Source organism: Oryctolagus cuniculus, chromosome 8 (genome assembly GCF_051225735.1).
Source record: "Oryctolagus cuniculus isolate XC-2025 breed Fujian yellow rabbit chromosome 8, ASM5122573v1, whole genome shotgun sequence".
Classification (NCBI taxonomy): domain Eukaryota; kingdom Metazoa; phylum Chordata; class Mammalia; order Lagomorpha; family Leporidae; genus Oryctolagus; species Oryctolagus cuniculus.
In genome coordinates, this window is record NC_142874.1 from 75,210,997 (window position 1) to 75,226,901 (window position 15,905).

The following is a 15,905-nucleotide window of genomic DNA, read 5'->3' on the forward strand; positions in this document are numbered from 1 at the left end:
TGGAATTAGACAGAGGCTGTGAGGCTGTGATGGGCATTCCAGGCTTCAGACAGAGGGCCAAATCGGAGTGGATGAACCTTCAAATGACTACACTCCCTAGTCTCCTGTCTTCCACTTGAGAACCCAGAGAGACTCTGCTGTATTCCATCTGAATTCATGACCCACAGAAACATTGAGAGAGCAACCTGTATTATTGTTGCTTTATGCCACTAAAAGTTGGGGTAATTACTTACACTGCAACAGAAATGACTACACTTGTCCTCCAGAAACTATCATCTAAGGCCCTCACCTCTTCTTTCTTTCTTTTTTTTTTTTTTTAAAGATTTATTTTATTTATTTGAAAGACAGAGTTACAGAGAGAGGTTGAGACAGAGAGAGAGGTCTTCCATCCGCTGGTTCACTCCCCAAGTGGCCGCAATGGCCAGAGCTGCGTCGATCCGAAGCCAGGAGCCAGGAGCTTCTTCTGTGTTTCCCATGTGGGTGCAGGGGCCCAAGGACTTGGGCCATCTTCTACTGCTATCCCAGGCCATAGCAGGGAACTGGATCAGAAGAGGAGCAGCTGAGACTGGAACCAGCGCCCATATGGGATGCCGGCACTTCAGACCAGGACGCTAACCCGCTGCGCCACAGAGCCGCCACCCCCCCCCCCATCTTCTTTCTCCCTCCATCATTCCTGATGCCCATGAGAAGAGAAGGCTCTTGCATTCACTGAGTCCATTTCACATCAGACCAAGGGTACGCATACGCATTTCTCCTGTTCTCTACATATCCCCTGGCAAGCCTTATGAGCACCTCGTGGTGGCAAAGCCTGCACACTCTGTAGCTGAGCTGTGTGGCTTCAAGTTCTAGCGTTGTCATGTACTAGTGGGGAGACCTTCAGCTCATTATATAATCTCTGCAGGCCCCAGTTTCCTCATCCATCAAAATAGTAACAATAGCAAATCTCGTATAAAATGAGGATTAAATGAGTTATTATTTGTAAAGAGAGCCTAGGAATAGAAAGTGTAACAAGACACATAGAGTATGTCAGAAAATTCCCAATTTCCTCATGAGTAGAGCAACTCTAAGCTACATTCATGGAATCCAGGCAACCTTAGGAATAGTCTTAAAGACTTACTCTATCACAAAGTATTCTGAAGTATTTCATTTAGAGTAGCACGTTAATTACTTGATGTAAGTACTTGATATAAGTAAATGATCATACTGTTTTGCATGACTATCTTTTCTGTGACTTTTTGAGCCTAATTTCGAACCTCATTGCCCACACTATCAGCTCTCTTCTCTGCTCCCAGTACATCTTAATAAATGAACAGTGGGAGCATGGGTGGCAGAGAGGTTAGGGTGGGAAGCATCACTGTGTTCCTGAGTCTGTAAATATGAAACATATGAAATTTGTATACCTTAAAAAAATTTTAAAAACAAATAAATAGAAGAAAAAGAGATGTATATGATGGGGCTGGATGCTGGTATCACAAATGAGTGCTGGTTTGAGACCCACCTGCTCCATTGCTGATCCAGCTCCCTGCTAATAGCCTGAGAAAAGCAGCAGATGATGGTCCAAGTATCTGGGCCCCTGCCACCCATGTGGGAGACTCAGATGAAGCTCCTGGCCCCTATCTTCAGTCTGGCCCAATGCTGGTCATTATAACCATCTGGAGAGTAAAGCAGGGGATGGGAGATCTCTCTCTGTCTCTCCCTCTCTGTAATTCTGATTTCCAAAGTAAATAAATAAATCTTTAAGAAATGTATATGAGGTTTGATATATGAGCCTACATTCCAACAGGAAAGATATGTCACTATCAAACCAGGTAATTCAGAAGGGTTTAATGAGGGACTCTTTTTAAAAGATGGATGTTATCGAAAACAGCCAATGAGAAAACAATGGTGGGGAGCCATTACCTCCCAAGGGATAGAATCCAAGAGAAACTGCACAGGTTCTTCAAAAAGTACATTAAAATGCATATTATGAAAAGCTATAAACTTATCTTTGAATTCCATTTTCTATGAACTTTTTCAATTACCCTCCTGTCTAGGGAGGGTTATCTTGGAAGAATTTTGGCAGACACGACCAATCCAGGGTGACCCAGCCTGGAGGTTGCCAAGTGTTTGGTTATTTATTACTGTGTAGAATTGTCCCCAGACATATTAGTGTCAGACAACTATCATGCACTGTGCTTACAGTTGTGTGGGTCAGAAATTCTGGCAGAGCACCATGGGGATGGGTCATCTCTGCTCACAGTGCCTGGAACCTTGGCTGGATTGGTCTGAACAGCTGGAGATGGCTGGGACAGTTTGATGGGGTTATATGTCTTGGGCCTCCATTCTGCTGTTGGCTGGGCTCCTTGGTTCTTCTCCACAGTGCATCTGCTGGGATGGGAATGTCCGCCAAGTGTCATCTTCACTCATTTCTCCCTGGGAAGGCTGCAAGAGCTTGGCAATGGCCAACACTGCCCTCTCCACACAGTCTCTTTCTTGCAGCTCACTTCCTGTGGCTTCCTCCAGTGGGGTAGTCCCAGAGCTGTTGAATTCCTTACAGGGCAGCTCAGAGCTCAGGCTTGAACACTCCAAGGAGACCTGGACAGATGTGGGCTGCAAGACTTCATGTGATGACCTAGCCTTGGACGTCTGAGTTCATTTTTTCAGGCAAGTCCCATTTGCGAGTCCACAGCAAAAGAGGAGAGGAGAATTAGACTCCGCTTTTCAAGGAGAGAAACAGCAAAGAACTTCCCACTGTGTTCATTCTGCTAAATCAGGTTAATAACCACTCTGACCTCGTTCTCCTCCTGCCCTACCTGCTTTCTATTAACTAGGACAACCAATAGCCAGAGGGCAAAGGAACAGCTTATGCCTACAGTTCAGCCTTCCGGGGATTAGAGTGTACCTGGAGGGACCAGGGGAATGTATCCAGCATAGCCAATGATTCTGTCATTCCTCAAATACTTGTTTTAGGCCTTCCCGGCATGGTGCCAGATTATGTATCAGTGTTCCTGGTCACACAAAGATAATCCCTGGGTGACAGCCATATAAGCCCTCCATTTCTACTTTTGCGTTCCCAGTATAGTAGCTTTTTTGTTTGTTTTTCTTTTTTTCCTATTATTTAAATTTTTATTTGTTATACAAGTTTAATGTATTTCATATATATAGATTTAGGTATATGGTGGGATTTCCCCCTTACCCTCCCTCCTGCCCACACTCCAACCCTTCCTCCCTCTCTTGAATTCCCACTCTTAATTTTGACAATGATCTATTTTCAATATACTTAATGATCTTCTGGTTAACCTTACTCTACTCTTACAGTGTTAGTCAGTATTTATATAGAGCTTTCTTTGGGGGCTATAATTTCATCCCCACAACATACTCACTGTTTCTGGGAAGTCAGTTCCTCACCACCACCATAAAATCACCTTTCCTTACAAGAAAGATCACCTTCCCCAACACATCAGTCCGTCAGCCAGCATGCTGAGACTTGGGATGTCATGCTTGTACCTTCAAGTCTAGCACCATCAAACACTGTGTGTCCTCTATTGTGGTGAAGTTCAGTTCACAAGAACATTTTTGTATGGAGAGCAGGGAATGATATTTCAGTGAAGGCCTTTGAAAAAAATCATACTTGGGACAGGCATTGGTGCAGCAAGTTAAGCCACCACTAATATGCATGTATCCATGTCAGAGCATTTAGGTTCATGTCCTGGGGCTGCTATCCATTCCAGCATACTAAAAATGTGCACTTTTTTGAAGCAGCAGATGGTGGCTCAAATAGTTGGGCTCTGGCCACCCATGTGAGAGAGCCAGATTGAGTCCTGGGGTCTTATCTTAGGCCTGGACCAGACCTGGCTATTGCAAGCATTTGGGGAGTCGACCAGTAGATGGAAGATCTCTTTCTCTCTCTTTGTCTCTCTCTGCCTTTCATATACATGAAATAAAATAAAATAAATTTTTAAAATTAGATTCTACATGCTGTTCCTTTTGGTCTAATATTAAAGACTAAGTAAATTGATACCTTCCATGGCAAAGTCTAGAAAAATAACATTCCATTTCTTCCAGAATCTTTTGCTAACCATTGAATACCTGTCCAGTGATTGTAAGATAAAATGAAGCCAGGGACTGGGAACCCAACCTGAGTCTCCTATGGGGGTAGCTGGGGCCAACCACCTGAGCCATCACCTGCTGCTTTCCATGGTGAGCATTGACAGGAAGCGGCAATAAATGCACAGTAGAGCCACAACTCCAACTAGGCATTCTTATGTAGGCTGTGAGTTTCCCAAACAGCGCTTAACTGCCGTGTCAGATGCCAACCCTGCAGTCTCATTTTAAACTAAGCCTCATCATGGTCCTCCAGATTCCTCAAATCAGAAAGATCTGGTTTCTCTTGAACTATGCATGTTGTTCTGACAATAGGGAATGAGGGCACATTCACATCACACTAAAGATTTTGCCCTTCTTTTCTGTGACCAGATGATCCTGAAGATTGGGTGGCAGGGGTATTCTTTTCTTCATTGGTTATAAGACTGATTCTCCTTATGAAAATAAAGATTAGGGAGAAAAGCATAATGCATTTATTTAACAAAGGTTTACCTGACACTGAAGCTTCCAGAGTAAAGATCCACAGACTTAGGGAAAATTGTGAATTTGTGTGCTAAGTCTGATCAAAGAAGTAGATAGTTGTGCAGAAACCTGAGTGGACCAAGACAGTGTACGTTAATGGCAATGAATTGAGTGAGGGTGGGGGTGGCCTAGCAAGACTTGTGTGCTCAGGTTCTTCCTGGCCTCTGCTTGTCCATTCCTTTGCCCTGGGTGTAGAGCAGGACCCCTTTCCAATGAGAGACTTACTTCCGGGGAGGTAGGTCAGAGTGACCCTTGTGACCAGCTGTACACAGAAAGGTGAGAGATCATAATGACCTTCTCGCTTCTGAGACCCTCCCCATGTCCTTCAACTCAAAGGATTGGGTCAATGTTTTCCCAACCCCAACATTTGCAAGTCATCTCCACTCCAGGGCAGCTTGCTAAAATTAAACAACAAGCAGAACTGACTTTGAATCAAGTAAAGAAATCCCATGTAAACCAAACTAAATCTGTTCCTAACTCAACTCCCCTATAGCTGGATCTCCAAATGCCTGCTATTACTGAAGCAGTCTGAGGTGGAAATGTTAGTGTGGGGTCAGTTGCCTTAGCCAATCAGCAGTTAAATGCACCGCAATCAGGCAGACACATTGCTCGGGGTCTGCCCAGAGTCTCAGAAGGGAGGATCTGGAGAGCTTTCCTAGCTTTAGAGTCAATGCACCTGAGCCCTTCTGGCTGCTAAGCGTCCCTCAAAGCGGCCATTGCTCTTCTCTGCCTCTGACTAGGTCACGGGCATCCTGATTCAACCTGACATGCTCCCACCACCCCCATGCTAAATCATAGGGAATAAACTCCCATGCTTTGTTCCTCTCCTACAGAGGTTCCAAGCACTCTGTAAATTAATCCACGTCTATCTCAGGGACCTTCCTTTGCTCATCGGAGACTCAGAGAGCAGCCTTTTGTTTAAACTACCATCCTTTACTTTAAAGAGGGCAAAATTGTCTATACTATATTTCCATGACTAAGGGCAAAATTTAGTATGATGCTTAGCAGAACAAAACTCTGAATCAAAGAATCTTTCTGCCTCTTTTAATTAAACTTAATTCATTTGACTCTCCATCACTAAGAACACCCACAATTAACGTGTGCTTCAGAAGGCATCCTGTTACTCATTCATGAAATCAGCTCCTCTGAAAAGACACAAAAGGCCCATATAGACTTTAAAAAAATTGCTTTATTTATTTGAAAGGCAGAGTTGCAGAGACAGTGGGAGAGACAGAAAGAGACAGATTGATCTTCCATCCATTTGTTCACACTCCACATGGCCATAATGGCCAGGACTGGGCCAGGCCAAAGCCAGGAGCTTACAACTCCAGCCAGGTCTCCCACGGGAGTAGCAGGAGCCCATGGACTTGGGCAAATTTCCACTGCTTTCTCAGGGTCATTATCACAGGGCTGGATTGGAAGTAGAGCAGCTGGGACTTGAACCAGTGCTCATATGGGATGCAGGCATTGAGGCTGGCAGTGTAATCTGCTGCATCACAACCCTACCCCCATATATAACCTTTTAAGTGATTTCAATTAATATAAGTATGTATATATTATTCAGTTGTATACTATAGCATTTTAAGGAGACAATGGGGAACATACATAGTGTGCTGTTCTCAAAGACTTTATAATCTTGTATTCAGTACTTAACACTAAGCATCTGCTATGTGCCAGGAAGTAATGTGGGAGCCAGAGATCCATTTTTGAAAACAACAAACTCCATCTTATAGAGCTTACAAAGAACAGAAATAACAAATGTGAAAGATAGAATAGTGTCCAAAAATTTTTTCAATAAATTCCAACCTTCTAAGGTACCTACTTCACATGGAAACTCACTTGCACTGATAAATTCTTGTGATTTAAAATATTATTGGACTGTTTTTTCAGATCTACAAGAAACTTTTAGCCATAACCTAAGTGACTGTGCTCGCCTTTCTGCCAGGCTGAGAGCTTGGGTAACACTTCTACGTACTCCTCAGTGATTTCATAGCCAGGGAAGAAACACTGGGGCCTGCTCTGTGGCTTCAGTTCTTTCTTTCTATTGATTTATTGGTTACTCTTCGTAGACATGCTAGCACTTAAAGATAACCTTTTCTGTAAGCATAGCTGGAAAATAGTACCCTGGATCTCCCCGGCGGGAATGGTTCCAAGTTATTCCCTTTCAAGACACTATAAGCACCCTGTTAGGAAGGGCTGAGAAAACTGAATTGCTCTGGTTGTATCTACACAGAATGAATGTTTGACTTAGTCCAGACCTCCATTTAACCATTGGTTGGTTTTTAAAATGGGATATTTTTAAGACATAAATCAATTGAGTGAAAATTTTTGCACAACTTACTTTGAGAACTTGCTTGAGTTTTAACTGATTGTATTATGTTATAAAATGTTGATCTTTATTCTAAGGAAAAAAAAAAGATTCAAAGAATCTTGTTCAAAAACTACCCCTAAAAAATAAAAATCATGTGCAGTCACGAGTTTCTCTTTTTTCTCTGGCATAATAATTAAATCGCACTTTTCCTTATGTATTTGGGAGAGAGCTGGCTCCATATTTGTGTCTCAGGGGTCATTTGAGATTTTTTAAGTGACACTTTGAGCATCAACTAAAAATTTTTTACCTCTAATTTATAAAGGAAAGAAAAATGACTCTCCAGAGTAGAAATTAAAGATTGGTAAATCTCTATTTCTCTGAATTTTCTTTTAAAAACACATAACTTTGTTCTCTCCGTTTTTAAAGAGTCTATTTTAAATGGCCTATTTTAAAATTGGTTTTTAGTTAAGTGTGTCACACCTTGATGCAGTAGACTTAAAAGTTTCACTCCTTGCTATTTCTTTCTACACTAATTATTTTATTTTTAGTCACTCTGGCTAGTGTAGGAGATTTTCTTCAGAGAATAGGATCTCTTCTTTAATAGAAACGTGGACCAGAGACACACAGCTTTGCTCTAACTGCGAGTGATTGATGTTAGTTTATGTTTCTGAGGGTGGTCAGTATTATTTATCAGTAAGAGCAATGTAATTCCTCAGTGTAACAGCCTCTCCATAGGCAAGGGAAAGGGCAGCGAGGCACCCCAGGAACTCATTAGGTTGCTGCTTCTTAGCCAGGACTTCAAAGCCTTAACACAGAAGCTTGTCCACCCCACATGTAAAAGTCTTTAGAGAAAAATTCCACAGTTGTTTTTCATCATGAATCCATGTGGATTACATCCTGTGTCAGAAAATGTGCCTAGTATCTGTCCAAAATGCCTCCTGTTTTAATGTGGGTCCATTTCCTCTCCATGTGACCTTTGTTGATGCGATGAGCAGCTGCTCCCCATCCTCCGTGCAATGGCTTTCTACGTGGATCAGCCTTTGTGCTCAAACTGAACTGTCTGCCATGACAAGAGACTTGGGTAGAAAACCCCATGCATGGTCTGGGGAGGGGAATGTTGTGCATTCACGGGCATCATTGCACCACCACAAGATGCTGCTCCGCACACGTTGGCCCTGTGCTGAAAATCTAGTGCCAACTGGGGAGCCACCACTTGTGATCTCGGCATAGCATATATGAGCACTGGTTCAAGTCCTGGCTGCTCCACTTCTGATCTAACCCCCTGCTGACATTCCTGAGAAGGCAGTGGATGATGGCCCAATCACTTGGGCCCCTGCTATCCATGTGAGAGACTAGGATGGAGTTCCTTCCAGGCTCCTGGCTTTGGCCTGATCCAGGCCTGGATGTTGTGGGCATTTGAGGAGTAAAAGACCAGATGGAAGATCTCTCTCTCTCTCTCTCTCTCTTTCTTTCTCTCTCTGTTGCTATCTATGTCTTTCAAGTAGATAAATTGTTTTAAAAAATTCAGAATCAGAATCTGACTTAAATTCACATATTGAAAATATTAGGTTCCCTGTCAAATAATTAAAAATAAATAAAAATGAAAATATTAGGTTCCATCTGAAGTATGAGGCTGATCTCTTGTTTCTGACAACTTGAAAGACAGGCTCTAGAACTATCAACAGAAAATTAAATGAATAGAAACCGCACAAGCCTGGGGCTGCTAAGAGTAAAGGGCTATCTTATAAGATAAATTGTGAGAAGTCTCAAAAAGACCATCAAAAGAAACAGCCCTTCCTCAAAGATTAATTCCCACAATATTTATATACACTACATGGACAACCTAAGAGGTCATTCTGATTTGTTCTTAAAGTTATCCAAAAAATACCTACCTTACACCATGCCTATTTATACTGTGTTCTTCTAGACTCTGATTTTTTAAATATTTATTTATTGATATATTTGAAAGCCAAAAGTAGAGAGAGGGGAAGACACGCACGCACACACACACACACACGCAGAGAGAGAGAGAGAGAGAGTGAAAGAGAGAGAGAGAGAATCTTCCATCTTCTGGGTTACTCCCCAAAGGCTGCAACAGTCCAGGCTAGTCTAGGCCAAAGCCAAGAGTCAGAAACTGTCCACATTTCCCACATGGGTGGCAGGGATCCAGGTCTTGAAACCATCATGTATGCCTTCCCAGTTGCATTAGCAGGAAGCTGGGTGGGAAGTAGAGCACTCCAACAGGTAGACTCACCCCTGAGGTGGCCACCATGATTCCTGCCCTAGGGTGACCCCCTTTCCTTGTGAAGAAGAGAGACCTTGTTTCCAAAACAGAATACAGCAAAGGTGTTGGGACGGAGGTGAGTATGTGCAGGGGATGTGGGATTGTGTCACCCAGGATTACAGAGCCCATCTTGCTGTGGTCTCTCCTGTGCTAGCTTGGGGAAGTTGTCAGTCCTGCTCTTTGTAGCAGGGAGTCTCAAGGTTCCTAGACACTGAGAGCAGTCCCACCCTCCAGCCTCTCAAGCTCTCTAGCCAGCACTGATCATTGAAGAGAATCCCTCAATTCCACAAGCCCCAGGTACTGAATTCTGCCAACAATGTGAGTGAGCTGGGAATTGAGTCTTCATCAGGATGAGCATCAGCGGATTCCATGCGTCCTGCTGGTACCTTGATTGCAGCCCCCTGGGACTCTGCTGAGCGGAGGGCCTGCTAAGCCTGGAACTCAGGCATCATCAACGCGTGTTGCTTTCCACCAGGAAGACTGTGGTAACACTGTTCCACAGTAGTAAATAGCTACACTGCTCCTCAGTCTCTGCCTGGCCTCCTCTGAAAGCTTCAAAGCAAACAAGCCAGCTACTTTGCAGGAAGTCTCCGAGTCTGGGGGCATGTTTCCTCATGGTTAGATTCAGATTTCACATTTTTGGAAGGAATAACCCAGAAGAGAAGTAGTGTCCTTCTCAATCTATTCTATTAAAAGATATAAACTTTTGTTTTATCCATTGTAAATGATGTTAATCACTTGTGAAGCTACTGTTTTCCCATGCTCACAAATAACTAACTTATGAGGAAATAATTTAGGATTATATCAATAACCCATTCATCATCAAACTCTCACCTACTAGCAACCATTAATGACTTTCTGTACTACTTGTCTCCTTTTACGTGTATCAGTTGGCATTCTACTGAGGAGTATTCCCTTTTTTAAAATATTTATTTATTTACTTGAAAAGCAGAGAGAGAGAAAGAGAGAGAGAGGAAGAGAGAGACATTTCCATTGTTGGTTCGCTCACCCGAATGGTCACAAATGACCAGGTCTGGAACCAGGAACTTCATCTGGGCCTCCCACATGGGTGCAGAGGCCCAGGCACTTGTGCCATCCTCCATTGCTTTCCTAGTCTCATGAGCAGGGAGCTGGATTAGAAGAGGAGCAGGAGGGGACACGAATCTCACAGGCAGGGGCCCCAAGGAACATTCCCTTTAATCTTACTTATTTACTTATATCAGTATGGAGTCACAGTTTCTTATTTTTACTCAATAATTTATAATTTTTATAATATTACAATTTTGACTTTCAGATTGTTTCACATTTGCTTTTTTTTTTTTTTTTTTTATTTTTTGACAGGCAGAGTGGACAGTGAGAGAGAGAGACAGAGAGAAAGGTCTTCCTTTTGCCGTTGGTTCACCCTCCAATGGCCGCCGCGGCCGGCGCGCTGCGGCCGGCGCACCGCGCTGATCCGATGGCAGGAGCCAGGAGCCAGGTGCTTTTCCTGGTCTCCCATGGGGTGCAGGGCCCAAGCACCTGGGCCATCCTCCACTGCACTCCCTGGCCACAGCAGAGGGCTGGCCTGGAAGAGGGGCAACCGGGACAGAATCCGGCGCCCCGACCGGGACTAGAACCCGGTGTGCCGGCGCCGCTAGGCGGAGGATTAGCCTAGTGAGCCGCGGCGCCGGCTCACATTTGTTTATTAGGAGTGTCCTTCAAGATGCATCTCCTATGCTTCTCAGGTGTTTCCAGTGAGCCTCTGTCCTTTCCTGTTTTCTGAAAAATTGAGGATTTTTTTCTGGGACATCTTGTAAGCTCCCTGCCTCAGACCTGGAATCTTTTCTGCACAAACTCCTGGTTTCTTACTGGAGAATAGTATGTAGAAATCAAATCTGGGCACTAAATATACTCATTACTGCTCAAATTCCTTGACTTCTTGTACCTCTCTAGACTAAAGAGATAAATTTACTAAAATATATGTAAGATGTTTGCTCTAAAAACTGGAATAAATATTTAAAGACCTAAATAAATGGATATATACACTATGTTCATGATTCCAGAACTCAATAATATTATCAATTATCAGCTGCCTTCTACTTATCTGAGTTCAAGGTATTGTCTGGGACTGTGATCTCATCTGAGGCTTGACTGGGGCAATATCAACTTCTGAGGTCACTCAAGTTCATGACAGATTTTAGTTCCTCATGGTTTTAAGACTGAGGGATTCATCTTGCTGGCTGGGGCTCCTTGTAGGCTGTTAGCTGAAGGCTGCTCTAAGCTCTTAGAAATTGCCTGTATTTCCTTACGATGTAACTTTTCCCCATATATATTTGTAAATACATAATATAATTTTAATTTTTAAAATGTTTTCAATTCTATTTCAATAACACAATGTAAATTTGAATCTACCCCTTTTCATATGTATAACTTCCTTCTCCAACAGTGAGAAACTTGAATCTCATTATATATGCAAATATTCATTTTTCTCAAGCCAAGATATACAGAAACTAGTTTCAGAACTGTTAACTCATACCATTGCAAAAAGCAAGAATACAAGCTAGATTTTAATATTTTAATAGGTTTTTTAGATAAAATTTATGTAGAGATTTCTGAAATTTAATGTTTTGAAAAATGCAGGTACCCAACCCATACTACTTGAAAGACACAAAATCTTAATAACACCCAAGAATGTTCCCTGATACCTTGTCTTGATTGGCTTCCCTGCTGGAAACCTCTACCTTTTTAAATAATTTCCATTGTACATTTGTTTTACTTGTCCTGGAATTTCATATAAATGGAATCATGCAATGTTATTTTGTGTACATAGCATAATGTATATGGTATTCATCCATGTTCTTGAAAAGACCAGTGGTTTATTCATTTTTATTGCTAAGTCATATTGCATTTAATGAATATACTACAATTTGGTTATTCATTCTCCTTTTGGGACATTTTGGAATTTTCTGTTATTAAGGATAAAACTGGGGGGGGGGGGATGAGGGAGGAATGGAATATCAGTATATTCTTATAATTGTATCTACAAACTATGTTAACTATGTTTAAAAAACTGATTAAAAATTTAAAAAGGAAAAAGATAAACCACTTTGAACATTTTTAATAATTTTTTAGATGTAAATTTTCTTTCCTTTGGCGAAATGTCAAGGGATGAAATTGATAAGGAAAAGGGTAGGATTATGTTTAACTTTGTAAAAAAAATAAATAAATAAACAAATAAAGCCTGTTTTCAAAATGGTAGTACCATTTTATCTTCCTATAGGCAATGTACCCGGTTCCAACTGCCACATATCCTACATCAAGCATTTGGCATTGTAAATCTTTCTAATTTTGATCATTCTAGAGGCTGCAACCATGTGTTACTGTCATTTGATTTGCATTTCCCTGAAGTCTTATGGTACCTAGCATATTTACACGTCTTTATTGGCCACTCATGCGTCTACTTTGGAAAGTATCTGCTTAACTCATTTAACAGTTTTCCTCCTAGCTGGTGTTTGTCTTTTTGTTATTGAGTTGTGTGATCCCTTTATGTTTTTGGACACGAGTTTTTGTTATATATATATATATATATATATATATATATATATATATTTTACAAATATATTCTAGTCTGTGGACTAATTTTTCTTTTTTGTAGTGATGGCTTTCAAAGAGCAGATTTAAATGAAGTGTAGATTTTGTTCTTGTTTCTATAGTTATTTATTTCAGCTTCTTCCCAAGAATTCACTGCTACCTCCAACGTGTGAAGATATTCACCTACATCTTCTTCTAGAAACTACATTTTAGATAATGTTTGGTTTCTAATTAATGAAAATGAGCCCAGTGATCCATCTGTTCTAGCAATATTTATTGAAATGACTTCGTTTTTTCTTTGAGAAACTTTGGCATCTTTGTTGAAAATCAGTTAATTGTATAAGGAACATTTCTAAACTCTCTATCCCATTGTTCTATTTGACTAAACTTATGCAAATAGCAGACAGTCTTGATTATTGAAGCACAATGATAAATCTTAAAAACTATGTAGCAGAAGTTCTCCAGTTTTATCCTTTTTAGAGATTGTTTGGCCATTCTGTCTCTTGTATTTCCATATAAATACTTTTGCTTTTTCATGAAAATGCCTGGGGAGATTATGATTGAGATAGTATTATTCAATTTGGAAGGACATAGCATCACAATATGGAGTCTTTCAATCCATGAACATACGTATCTGTCCAATGCTTTCAGTCTTTTTAACTTAATTTTTTCCACAAAATTTTTATATAACAAGTTTTGAAAAAGTTATGAAAAAGTTCATAATGTACATTACCTTTTAATTTCATTTTTATTTTCTTTTTAAATATTTGCTTATTTTCATGAAAAGCAGAGTCATAGAGAGAGAAAGAGAGAGGGAGAGGGAGAGAGAGAGATCATCCATCTGCTGGTTCATTCCCCAATTGGCCATAATGGCCAGGGCTGGGCCAGGTTGAAGCCCGGAGCCAGGAGCTTCATCCTGGTCACCCACGTCGGTATAGGGGCCCACGGATTTGGGGCTGACTTCTGCTGCTTTTTCGGGCATATTATAAGTAGGCATCAGGATCAGATGTGGAGCAGCTGATACTTGAACCTTTGTCCATATAGGATGCCAGCATCGCAAGCAGCAGCTTTACCTGCTACACCACAATGCCAGCCCTTACAATGATAGCCCCTGATTCCATTTTTCTACAAACATTCCGCGTACCCTCATATTTGTTACATTTATTTTGCTTAATTTAATTCTAATACTGGATGTTTTAATGCTATTGTCAGTAATATTGTTTTCTACTTGTTTTTTGCTAGTTGTACTAGTTTGTTAGAGTTGTCATGACAAAGTACCACAGACTGAGTGGCTTAAATATCAGGTATTTTTCTTCCCACAGTTTGTGAGATGAGAAGTTCAAGATCAAGGTTCCAGCAAGGTTGGTTTCCTCTGAGGCTCCCTCTTTGGCCTACAAATGTGTGTCCTCTTGCTGTCTCTTGTCATTATTGTTCCTCTGTGAAGAGCATCCCTGGTATGTCTTTGTGTGTATATGCAAACTTCCTCTTCTGATAAAGGGACAAGACTAGAGTAAGGCCCACCCAGATTACCTTAGCTTAATCACATCTTTGAAGGCAATCTCCAGGTACAGTCACATTGTGAGGTATTGAAACCTAGGACTTCAACATATGAATTTTGCAGATGAGGATACAAGCTAGCCCAAGCCACTCGCATACAGAAATACAACTGATTTTTATATATATTGGCAATTTATGATGCAAACTTGCTACATCACCTGTGAATTCTTGCAGTTTCTTAGGATATCCATCATAGGCACTCGTGCTTGCAAACAGAGAAATATTTATCTTCTCTTTTCCAATCTTTATGCCATGCATTTGTTTTAAATTTAATTAATTAATTAATTCTCTTTCATTGCATTAGCTAGGACTTCAGTTCAATACAGAATAGAGGGGCAGGCGCTGTGGCGTAGCGGGTAAAGCCACTGCCTGCAGTGCTGGTATCTCATATGGGCACTGGTTCGAGTCCTGGCTGCTCCACTTCCGATCCAGCTCTCTGGTATGGCCTGGGAAAGCAGTAGAAGATGGCCCAAGTCCTTGGGTCCTTGCACCCTCATGGGAGACCCAGAAGAAGCTCCTGGCTCCTGGCTTCGGATCGGCACAGCTCCAAGCTGTTGCAGTTGGGGAGAAGTGAACCAGTGGATGGAAGACCTATCTCTCTCTGCCTCTCCTTCTATAACTTTGACTTTCAAGTAAATAAATAAATCTTAAAAAAAAAAAAAAAAAAGATGCTCTCCAGCAAATTGAAAAGTATGCTTCTATTACTTCTTGGTCAAGGATTTTTTAAATGAGAGTGTATTGAATTCTGTCAAATTTTTTTCTGCATCAATTGAGATGAGCAGTGAGTATTTTTGTTCACATGATGAGTTGTGTTAAATGATTGTTAAAACTTAAACCAATAATATATAACTGAAATAAATTCAATATGCCATGAATTCAATGCAATTCTTAATTTTATCTTATCTCAGCTTTGGTTAGCTGTGTTTTTTGTTTTTTTTTTTTCAAATGACTAATCCATTTAATCCAAGTTGTTAAAGTTATTGTCACAAAATTGCTTGGTGTACTTTAGTTTTATTTTATCTTACATGTTATAAGAGTGTTCCGAAGAAACAGAAGATAATGTAGGCTGTTTTTGAAAACAGAATTTGGTCATCTGTGTTTTTTTCTAGTTAGATAACCAAAATCTTTAACTGTGGAGACAGGTAAGAGCCAAATAATGTAGAATCCTGTAAGTTGTGTTTGAGTTTGAGTTTTATTCTAGTACAATGGAAATAGATTATATTGGAGGTCTTGACCTAAAGTTGTTGACATTTGTTTATTAGAAATAACAGTAAAAACATTTTCACGCTCTTTCCTGGCAATGTTTATTATTTACTTGGCTATAATTCATTCCAAAACAAGATTTGAATTGCTTAGTGTGATCCATCCCAACAAGTTAAAATATAAACTGATCAAAAAAATTGGGGATAAGAGTAAACCAGAGTTGTAAACTAAGAGGCCATGGTAAGGCCAGATAAAAATATGATTATCTTTGAGGACATACTTTAATGTTAGAAGAGATTACTGTTACAAATTTCATCTGAGCTTCCCAAAGACCAGAACTGTTTGAAACACTCCTGTTCCTCAAGTAGCAGAACT